This window comes from Pipistrellus kuhlii, unplaced genomic scaffold, assembly GCF_014108245.1.
Source record: "Pipistrellus kuhlii isolate mPipKuh1 unplaced genomic scaffold, mPipKuh1.p scaffold_m20_p_39, whole genome shotgun sequence".
Taxonomy (NCBI): domain Eukaryota; kingdom Metazoa; phylum Chordata; class Mammalia; order Chiroptera; family Vespertilionidae; genus Pipistrellus; species Pipistrellus kuhlii.
This window is the reverse complement of record NW_023425539.1, coordinates 4,030,878-4,042,591: the sequence shown is the minus strand read 5'-3', so window position 1 is coordinate 4,042,591 and position 11,714 is coordinate 4,030,878. Positions and strand designations below refer to the sequence as shown.

Sequence of the window (11,714 nt, the reverse complement as noted above, 5' to 3'; positions counted from 1 at the left end):
GTTCAATTCTGGCCAAGGGCACATGCCTGGGGTTGCCAGCTCGATCCCCAGTAGAGGGCGTGCAGAAAGCAGCCAATCAATGATTCTGTTGAGCCCAGATTTCGTGATCCCCAAGGACCATCAGGGAGCCGAATCCGATGCAATTGCAGAAAGCCTGAATTCCATGCCAGCATGGGCTCTGTCCCACTCACACCGACAGCATGGCAGACGAGAGACCGAACTTCGACAAGTCAAGGGGTTTTATAGGGGTGGTGATGTCACTGCTTTGGCTGACCCTGATTGGCTGGGTGAGGGCTAGGGTCCAGTTACACAAAATGGAGGATAGCTCTGCCCTGCCCCACAGTGGAGTCAGGAGTTAGCCTCACCCCACCCTGCCCTCTCAATTCTCTCTCATCATTGATGTTTCTATTTCTCTCTCCCCTCTCCCTTCTCTGAAATCAATAAAAATACATTTAAAACAACAACAACAACAACAGTGTTTTGTTTTTAATTAGTTGGCTCATAGCATATTTTATATTTTGGATTAGTTGCCAACATTTACCAATGGGTCCAGTCACATGAAAAGCCAGATTTCTGGATTCTCCTGAAAACGCAGAAATTGTGGCAATGTTCACACAGCCTCTACCTGGCTGAAGCTGTTCGGCACTGTGCCCTGTGCTGAGGTGGGCCCATGTTCTCCAGTTCACCACTCCCCTTCCCCATGGGAAAACTGCCTGGCCCTGTGGGCTCTCCCACGTGCAGCCCTGTTCTCGTCTCTGCTGTTGCCTGAGAATAGGACCCCGTACTTTCCATGGGCCTGTGCGGTGGTTTTGTGAGCGTAGTAAAGCAGACAGAATCACTGTGACACCACAGCAGGCTGCTATTCCAAGGGTCTGAAGAACATTCTGTTTCCTCCCATTTTAGGTTGATTTAATTGGCTATTAGGCCACCTCAGTTTCCAGTCTTGTATCGCTACACCTTATAGTAGGGGTGTCGAACTCAATCAGAGAAGGGGCCAAAATCTAAAATCCAGCCTAAATCGCGGGCCGAATGGTTTACTGAACAGTCATAAACTGTCATTGTGATGGAAACGCAGCGGAGTGCAGTGATGACAGCGCGGTGCGGGCCACATTGCAAGGCCTGGCGGGACGGATTTGGCCCGCGGGCCTTGTGTTTGACACATGTGCCTTATAGCAACGAAGAGAGAGAGAGTGTGAAGCCAGAGAAGTCAACAGGGACCACATTATGCCTCCAAGGAGTCCAATTTGGCAGTTAATGAGTTAGAGGTGCCTGTGTGACATCCTGTGAATGGCTGCCCCCTGAGCTCAGGAAGGGCAGGGCGGGGAGTCACCCACATATGTGTGATAGTCATGGGAGTAGACAGATGAAAAATGACATGAAGCCTGGGCAGGCGTCAGTGAGGAGCACAGCTGATTCCGATGGACAGCGGACATGGAGCAGGCAGAGAGGGAGGGGGGAGGGGAGAAGAAGCAGGAGAGAATAGAATTTGCAGGCAGGAGGGGGGCCAATAAAGGGAGAAGCATTGGCAATGAAGGGCCAGCCCTGGGCACCCCAGAGGTTTAACAAGTGAGGTCAGAGAAGGAAAACAGAAATCGGACCCCAGAGGGTTGTGTCGGGATCAGTTGGACATTTAATACTGAGGGATGAAGCGAAGCGGCCCCTCGGTCAGCTCACCCTTGGGGAATGTAACAAGCAGGAGGTAACACGTTGTGGGGCAGCTGGCTCCTGCCCCAGAGTGCGGGCTGAGGAGCTTGAGGAACAGGCAGGCCTGATCTCGTGACCAGTGGAAACTCAGAGAAGCGCGTCTGAGGCTGGAACTTAGGGGGGTGAAAAGCGAAAGCTGCTGTGCTAGCTCACCCCACGTGGATGACAGCCGCACACAGGTCCTCCCGTTCTCTGGGGAGTTCACCCGCCAAGGAGCTTGGACACTTTCATTCTCACACCTAGCACCCTAGGTAGCCTGTCCCAGTCAGTTAGCTGGGAACGCCTTTTCAGCTGCCTCTTGCACACCCCCTGCTAGGGATGTGCCCGCAACCAAGGTACATGCCCTTGACCGGAATCGAACCCGAGACCTTTCAATCCGCAGGCCGACGCTCTATCCACTGAGCCAAACCGGTTTCGGCCCCATATATCCTTTTGACTCCCTTTAAGTACCCCCTCCTCCAGGCAGCCCACTCCCCACTCGGAGCACACACTGTCACAGAGCCCTGCGCCTCCCCCTTGGGGGACTAGACTGTTCGTTCTCTGGAGGAGAGTATGCTTTGCCTTATCTAGCAGTGACTTACGTGCCAGGAGTAACAGTCAGGTGGCTGAGAAAGCAGCCTTTGAAGGCAGCAAGCCTTCTCCACTGCAGGCTGAACAACTCTGCTTCTTCAATTTCCTCTCCATTGGTGGGATTTCCAGGTTCTCCCCGGGGTGTCCTTCCTAAGCTTTCCGCAGGACACCACGTGCGTACGTATAACCTGGCTTGTCCCCGTGGGGCAAGGCCCCGTGAATGAAGCCATAATTTGGGGTAGAAAGGGCACTTTCACTGCCTCGCTGGCTCCTGTTGTGTTGTTCCAGAAATCCCCAAGTTCCCACCTGGCATTCTGCCCCTGCCTGGCTCCGTTCCACTATCTGACCCACGTTCAGGTGGTTGTGGGCCCACTTTAGGCCCATTCAACTACCCCTTTTCTATACTGTCACCTCATTAGAGTCAGCCCATCAGTGTCTCTTAGCAATCTCTGTTTGCAAGGAAAATAAACTAATTCTGGCTGTTTTTATTAGAAATTTTTTTTTGTTCAGACAAAATACAGTGGTAGGGTATTGGCTAGGGGGAGGTGTCTGCCTATCCAGCCCTGACTCTCAGTCCATGTGGTTTTAGAATTAATAAGGGGTGTGGAGTAATGGCCCCCCAAATAAAAATGGTGTTTGTATGTGTATGGAAAGGAGAGGGGTTCAGAAGCAGTGTGTGTGCGTGTGTGGAGGGGGTGGGAGGGGTGGGAAGGGAAAGGTGAGGTCAATACTTGGAACGCTGGAGGTGGGAGGTCATTGCATAACATTTCTTTCTTTTTTTTAAAAAAAATACATTTTAATTGATTTTTTACAGAGAGGGAGAGAGAGATAAAGAGTTAGAAACATCGATTAGAGAGAGTCATCGATCAGCTGCCTCTTGCACACCCCCCACTGGGGACGTGCCCACAACCAAGGTACATGCCCTTGACCGGAATCGAACCAGGACCTTCAGTCCATAGGCTGATGCTCTATCCACTGAGCCAAACCGGTTTCGGCTGCATAACATTTCTTATTGAATGTTACCACCATGGACACCTTATTTGCCCATCAGCAGGACTAGCAACTTGGCAGTCATGGTAACAATGATGTTGAAGGTGGTGGTGGGAGCGTCCACAGATGCTCTTGATATGAAGAATATACATGGTAAATTCCCCATCCAGCAGCAGTGAGTTCCAGATCACAGATCACTTCTGATCCCCAACTGTCAGCTCGTTCAGAAAACAAAACAAAACAAAAAACAATAACAACAAAAAACTTGGCCTGGTCTTTGCCAACTAGAACAACATCCTCAGCTGGCGTAATGTTGAAGTTTTTCCAGGGCAGCTCAGACAGAGGGCGAGACCTTAGAGCCCACATGGCCGCCTCCTGCCAGGTCCCATCTGCCATGAGGCGCTCCACCTGGCCTTGGCACTGCTGGGGCCACGCGCTGGGCTCAGGCTGCCTCCGGGTGGCAGGCGGAGGTGCCGGAGCGCTTGGAACATGTGCTGCCGCCTGGATCGTGTCTCTACTAGCTGTGCAGCAGCCCTCACACTGCCACCTCCGCTTTTTGGTCAAAGGCGAAAGATTTATGCGGTCTGAAGAGAAACAAGAGCATTGCCACTTCCTCTTTTTAAAAATAATTTGTTTGGAGGCTCTGGAAGTGCAATAATAATAATAAAAAAAAAAAGGCGCTGAATAGTCGAGTCACAATTAGGACAAGAAGCAAGATACTTCGGAAGCCCAGGTAGCAGGAACCATCAGACACACTTTACAGGACATTGCTGTCGGGAGAAATCAGCTATAACCCTAGTCTGTCACTCCCAAGATTGTGGTTCCCAGGAAACAGAGGCTGGCTGGCCTGGCTGGGCCTTATGCTCCTCCCCCTCCACCACCGTCCCTCCCCCTTGGCGAGGAGGGAGGCACCTCAATTCTTCCAAGGCTGCAGCCAGTGGGGAGGGCAGAGCTAGCTGTTGTCATCAAATGCTGAGTTTGTTGCTAGTCAGGGGGAAACACTGGTCTCCATTCTGCTGTCCTTTTGTTGTAACTTGCACAAATTCTAGAGATAAAGGAAGCCAAGATGGGGAAGAGTCAGTGTGGCATGCAAAGGGTAACCTTAGGTCAGGCTCCAGCAGAGTCACCCAAGGTTTTCTTCTGAGCAGCAGAGCACGTGACAGGTGACCCTGAAGGTACCTGCGCAGCTCTGAGGCACTATGGCACCAGTCAGTTCAGAGCCGACCCCACCACGGGGCAGGCTGGGACTTAGGAGTATTTGTGGGCTCAGTGCTCACCACCCTGCAGTTAGCACCCAGGGACAGGTTTCAGAAGCAAGACAATGTCAATCTCCAGGGCCCAGGAGGTTTTTCTGGCGACTAGGAGCCTTAGCTGTCCCCTTCTTCCTTCTTTCCTTGGGTCCTGCTTCTAATGAAAATTCTTAGATCCTGCCTGAGTTGCTCTTGTTTGCTCCCTGGTGGCCATGCCTGGTATGACAGTGCTCTCTGGTCTTAAAGGAAAAAGTCCCTGCCATAGATGTTGTTTGAGTTGGTTCACCTGGCCTGCTCCACGATCTTTTCCGCTTGATATTGTTGTAAACAACCCATTTTTCATCGCCAGTTATCAGTCGTTTTAAAAATGGATCATTTTCATTACGTTTCCTTAGCAAATCGCAGCTGCTAATGCGTTGCGTTAACTGTGATTCTTTCAGTTCGTGAGGAACCCATGTATCGAGTTTTTTAACATAGCCAAGTTGTTTTAAGTGATTTTCAATGCATGTATGTGATACATGAAGCTTCTCTGCAATCTCACGTGTTGTACTGTGACAGTCCGAATTGATTATTGCTTTGATTAGGGCATCATCAACTTCAACTGGACGACCAGAGCGTTTTTCATCTTTGAGTGAAAAATCACCAGAACGAAATTTGGCAAACCAATTTTGACACTGCCGTTCTTTTAAGGCTTCGTCACCATAAACAGCACATAACTTTTTATGAGCTTGCGATGCGTTTTTCCCTTTGCGGAAATAAAAAAGCAAAATATGACGAAAATGTTCCTTTTGATTTTCCATTTTTCAACGAACACCAAACAAAAACTACAAAACAGATCAAAAAACTTTTTTTACTGATTAACAGCTGAATAGCCAACTATCAAATAACAAAATGTGTTTTACATTTGTACTACGTCTGCAAACCTAAAAATTCAACTGAAGCCATATATGTGTGAAACCCGCAATTACTTAGTTGCCGACCCAATACATGCCCCTGACCGGAATCGAACCTGGGACCTCCGCAGACCAATGCTCCACCGCTGAGCCAAACCGGTTTCGGCAAGCAAGCATATTAAAAAAGAAAAAGGAAAAAAAAGAATTATCGACAGAATCCGCCTCTGCTCCACCATAGATTGATTCAAGTAATGTAATTACAAGTCCTATGAAAGCATGAACAGTTATATCCTGTGGGCTCTGTTCCCAGTCATTTAGATTGAAAAGAGTGTAAGTGCATGACACAAGGACGCTCCCTGCCAGACCACAGTGGCAGTGACCTCCGAGACTGGGGGGCTTTGCGCTGGGGAGAGAGGCATACCCTGTTGATGTGTCAGCCTGTCAACACATCACACACCCTTCTAGCAGGAACTTCCGTATCAGCACAAGCATCCCATGTCCTGGGCTTCCTTGACCGAGCAAGACCTCTCACCACCTTCAGACGTGTCTGCCAGCATTTCTTCCCCAGATACCAGCAGCCTTTGGTCCACCGCCTGTGCCTGCCGTTTGCAGCCCCCATGGAGTAGGCATTCCCAGAAGACAGGCTAGACGTCATCCACAAAGAAAAGAGGAAGAGAAGGAGGAGGGGGGTAGTTACTGTATTAAACACTTCACAACATTAACTCAGACCTGTGGACACCCCCATTTTACAGGGGCAGGCCCAGACACCCCCCAGCTACAAGAGACAGGGACTCCCATAAACAAGGAGTAGAGGGTAGGGCTGTGGGAGGCTTCCCGGGAAAATGGCAGCACCCACTGAACCAGTTTGGGCCAGAGGGTGGTGCCATTGGCTCCTTTTGCAAAGCCATTTCACTCTTCCTGATTAGGACACGTCATCTGAGTACAGTGGTCACCATCCTCCTCCCCTACTGGAAGGAATCTTTTATTTGTGTCTTTAGCCCAGAGCCTGTGCTTGGGCAGGGACACTAGCGTGGCCATGCATTCCACGGTCCTCAGCTCTCCTTAGCCTTGACGTGGGAATGACATTTACCCACATGAATAGTCATATAACTAGTGGTCTGTTCTTCTCATTAGGACATATGGCCTTTTAAAATATATATATATTTTTTTGTTTGTTTATTTTTTACAGAGAGGAAGGGAGAGGGATAGAGAGTTAGAAACATCGATGAGAGAGAAACGTTGACCAGCTGCCTCCTGCACACCCCCTACTGGGGATGTGCCTGCAACCAATGTACATGCCCTTGACCGGAATCGAACCTGGGACCTTCAGTCCGCAGACTGACTCTCTATCTACTGAGCCAAACCAGTTTCGGCAGGACATATGGCCTCGATTACACTGCTCTGGGGAGGTCGTTAGATTATAATGGAAACCATGATTTTATTTTTTATTTTATTTTTAAAATATATTTAATTGTTTTTTTATAGAGAGAAAGGGAGAGGGATAGAGAGTTAGAAACATCGATGAGAGAGAAACATCGACTAGCTGCCTCCTGCACACCCCCTACTGTGGGCCAAGCCCACAACCTACGCATGTGCCCTTGATCAGAATTGAACCCGGGACCCTTTAGTCCACAGGTCAATGCTCTATCCATTGAGCCAAACCAGCTAGGGTGAAACCATGGCTTTAGGGCTGGGTACTATAGGCAACACAGACAGAGGCAATGCATGGAAGTGAAACTGACCCCTCCAGCACGCTGTGCTCCTTTCCCTGGCGGTGCCGTCCACCTGAGTTAGGTGGTTAGTAAGCAAGTTGCAGGTAAGGGCATTCCCCTCAGCTAACTGCAAGAGCAATCCTGCAATCCTGCGATTATGCCAAATTGTTTTGTGCTGGTCTCAGCCTATTAATAACCACTGTTATTGGCTGGGCCAGCCCTTGTGGCTTTTATTATGATTGCAAGATGCACCTCAGCAATAACCATAAAGAAACTTTGAAAAAAATAAAGGTTTATTATTTACAGGACCAGGAAATATACAGCACACCTGGAGCCATGCAGCAAGGTCACAGGTAAAGAGAAAGTGCACAGGCCTGGGTTTCTGCTTTTATGAGGGTCAAGGGGCGGGGTGAGAGGGGGCTAGAGGAGGAAGGGGGGTCTGGGGTTTTGTTTTTAATATATTTTTATTGATTTCAGAGAGGAAGGCAAGGGAGAGAGAGATAGAAACATTCACGATGAGAGAGAATCATATAATAGATCAGCTGCCTCCTGCAGCTGCCTCCTGCACGCCCCCTTCTGGGGATGGAGCTCGCAAGCAGGGCATGTACCCTCGACAACAATCTTTTTTTTTTTTTTTTATAATATATTTTATTGATTTTGTACAGAGAGGAAGGGAGAGAGATAGAGAGTTAGAAACTTCAATGAGAGAGAGTCATCGATCAGCTGCCTCTTGCACACCCGCTACTGGGGATCTGCCCGCAACCAAGGTACATTCCCTTGACCGGAATCGAACCCGGGACCCTTCAGTTCCCAAGCCGACGCTCTATCCATTGAGCCAAACCGGTCCCGGCCTCGACCACAATCTTACCCAGGATCTTCCAGTTTACAGCACTCTAGTATGTATGTGTGTGTGTGTGTGTGTGTGTGTGTGTGTGTGTGTGTATTTTTTCTTCTTTTTATCATTACAATGGAACAACATTGGACAAAACAACCAGGAATCAATCTGTGACCTCCTGGTTCATAGATCAATGCTAAACCACTGAACCATACCAGGCAGGGCATATGGGTAATTCTTTTTAATGGCTGCATAGTATTTCATTATATGGATACTTCATAACTTATATATGTTGTCATATGGATGTCCTGTATAACATGTTTTGACATTTGACTAATTCTGTAAAATACATTTCATAGAAGGAAGATTGCTTGGTCAAAGAGATTTGCTTTGAAAATTAGGATGGTTACTATTATATTTGAAGCAGATAAAATCAGATGGTTCCCAAAATTACTCCATTGAGTCAAGCCCTACCAGAACAAATTGCTCATCGAGTTATGCCCTGCTGAGACTAAGGCAGTTATCAATAAGTAGCTGTAAAACAGTGGTCCAGTAACTACCCTGACATTTTAAAGGGTGAGTATAAATTTGTACACCCTTTTTTATTCATTTTTGTGGTTGTTAATCCTCACCAGAGGATATTTTTCCATTAATGTATTTTTAGAGAAAGTGGAAGGGAGGGGAAAAGACAGAAAGAGAAAAACATCAACGTGAGAGAGACTCATCGACTGGTTGCCTTCCCCACACCCTGACCAGGGCCAGGGATCGAGCCTACAACCAACATATGTGTCCTTGGCCAGAACTGAACCCGGGACCCCTCAGTCCGCGGGCCCATGCTCTATCACTGAGCCAAACCGGCTAGGGCTACCCTGACTTCTTTTAAGTTTGCTTTTCAGATCTAAAGCCAAGCCACTTCCTGCACCCCATAATAAGTGCTGTACAAGCCCAGGACACCTTGTTTTGCTGACATCTTCTAGTTTTCCGTGTTCTAAAAAAGGAAAAAAGCCAGCCACCCTCCACCCTGATTGGTTAACCCCACCCCTAAGTCCTCATTCCGGGTGCAGTACCTGGGAAGCTATCTCATGTTCTCCCCCTCTGCAAGGCCTCCATTGATCTGCCTTTGCTTTTTATCAGTGTCCCTGGTTTAAATTCTTTTTTTTTTTTTTTTTAATGTTTCTACTGATTTTAGAGAGAAACCTGGAGGAGGGCGAGAGAGGTAGAAACATTGATGAGAGAGAAGCATCAGCATTTATAGGCTGCCTCCTGCATCCCCTTGCTGTGAATTGACCATGTGCCCTGACCCCTGAATGGACTGGAATTAGAGACCTCTTGGTGCACGGGTCGATGTTCAACCACTGACCCACACCACCTGAGCTAAATTATTTTATATTAGAAGTCAAAATCCCAAGCTCATTGGCCACAAACTGTTTTCAGAAAAGGTATACAAATTTATACTCTCCCTTTAAAATCAGCCCATTTCACCCCGCTCCCACTCAATTTGAAACAGATAAAATAAGAGACTCCCAAAACTTCTTTTTTTTCTCTCCAAGTTTACTGGATTAACTTACTGAAAACACCACCACCATAAATGGAATGCTGATACCATCTGTCACAAATAGAAGGTAGCCGGTAAAAACAGGGCCTTAAAACACTTCTCCCACCCGCCCTAAGCCCGCGGCCTGTTCTCCAGTTACAGGGGACGTCAGCCCGGGTTCCAGAGGCCTGAGAGCCTAGTGGCACCATGCCGGGACCGTCTCCTGGCATAAAAGGGTTGCAAGAGAATGGGAAGGGAATCCTGTTCTTGCTTGTCATGCTTAATGCAGGCCTGATACTACCTAAACACATCTCAGGGGAGCCGAAACCGGTTTGGCTCAGTGGATATAGTGTCGGTCTGTGGACTGAAAGGTCCCAGGTTAAATTCCGGTCAAGGGCATGTACATTGGTTGCGGGCACATCCTCGGTAGGGGGTATGCAGGAGGCAGCTTGTTGATGTTTCTAGCTCTCTATCCCTCTCCCTTCCTCTCTGAGCACACCTTCAGGGCTCCACCAGGTTCCCCTCCCCGTGTGCCTGCTCTCACCTCGAGGCCTGGCAGCTCCCTCTCCCCACGCCTGCCCCCCCGCAGAGGTCACGGCTGACTCAGGTGGGACACTGGGGAGAGGAGGCCCACCAGCAGGAGTCCATGCACGCCCAGCATCATGAGCAGGAAGAGCAGCAGGATGGAGGGCACCGGCTCCAGGGCGTGGTGTCCGAGATGCCACTGGGGAAAGCCCGTGTTCACCAGCTGCGGGCTGAGGTCATTGAAGGGGGACTGAGCGGCGCCTAGCCTGGCTCCCCGCTGCTGTGCTGCCGTCAGAGGCCAGGACCCCCAGGGGGCCACCATGGCCCCTATTGAGCAAGCTCTGCCGAGGGGTGCTACTGCGCGTGGGGCAGGGGGTCGTCATCCTGCATGATTTCCCCATTGGCCTAGATTCGCACCATCCTCCCAGGAGTGCTGGGGCCTGCTGGGCCGCACCTTTGCTTACACCTCAAATGGGCCACAAAGGGTTCCTAGCCCTCATCTCTTGCCCGCGGCCCGGAGCCTGCTGGCCCCTGCGGAAGGCCAAGTGGGTCCTGACCCCCAAAGCCCCTCTGTGCTTGGTCATTCCCACCCCTTCGTGGGCTGTGGACGCCACCTGCCCTCGGTGCTCCTGACCCTACCGCTGGGGGAAGTGGGTGCTCCCGGGGAAGGTGCTGCCAGGGCCGTGGAGCCCAGCTCTGAAACCAGGCCCTTGTGGTAGGGAAAGGATGCACTCCCATGCTCTAACACCTACCTGCAGGCAACTCACTAATTCTTTTTTATTATTACCATGATTGGTTTTAGAGAAAAAGGGGGAAGGGGAGAGAGAGAGAGAGAGAGGAACATTGATTTGTTGTTCCACGCATTTATGCATTCGTTGGTTGCTTCTTGGATGTGCCTTGACTAAAGATCAAACCCTCTACCTTGGCCTAAAGGGACGGTGTTCTAACCAACTGAGCTACCTGGTTAAGAAAAAATTTTGTAATCGGTTGGATAAAGAATGCTTTACTTGACTATTTATTTGACTGATGCTTAAATTCAGTAGTTTCTCATGTTTGTGGGTCACTTGCTTTCTTCTGCAAGTTACTTATTCAAATCCTTTTTTTCTTTCATTCTTTTTCTTCTTTTTTAAATATATTTTCATTGATTTCAGAGAGTAAGGGCGAGGGTGAGAAAAATCAATGATGAGAGAGAATCACTGATTGGCTGCCTCTTGCAAGCCCACAACTGGGGCAAGTGCCCTGACCAGGAATCGAACCCACATCTCCTGGTTCATAGGTCCATGCTCAACCACTGAGCCATACCAGCTGAGCCAAATCCTTTTTGCTATTGGACATTTTGACTTTTTTCTTAGTGACTTGTAGTTTTAAATACTTTATATGTAAAAACTAGTGGCCTGGTGCATGAAATTCGTGCATGAGGGGTGACCCTCAGCCTGACCTGCACCCTCTCCAATCTGGGACCCTTCAGGGGATTAGGCCTAAACCGGCAGTCGGACATCTCTCTTGAAATCCAGGACTGCTGGCTCCTAACTGCTCAACTGCCTGCCTGCCTGATCACCCCTAACCATTTTGCCTGCCAGTCTTCTAGCCCCCATCTGCCCCCCTACTGATTTGATCACCCCCAACTGCCCCCCTGCTGGCCTTATTGCCCCCAACTTCCCTCTCCTACTGGCCTTATCGCCCCTGACCGCCTCTGCCTCT

At 49.3% G+C, this 11,714-nt stretch overlaps 1 pseudogene; it reads right to left on the bottom strand.

The window, feature by feature from the left end:
- Nucleotides 1-9,980: 9,980 nt before the first annotated feature.
- On the bottom strand, nt 9,981-10,433 carry LOC118702543 (annotated as a pseudogene).
- Nucleotides 10,434-11,714: the final 1,281 nt, after the last annotated feature.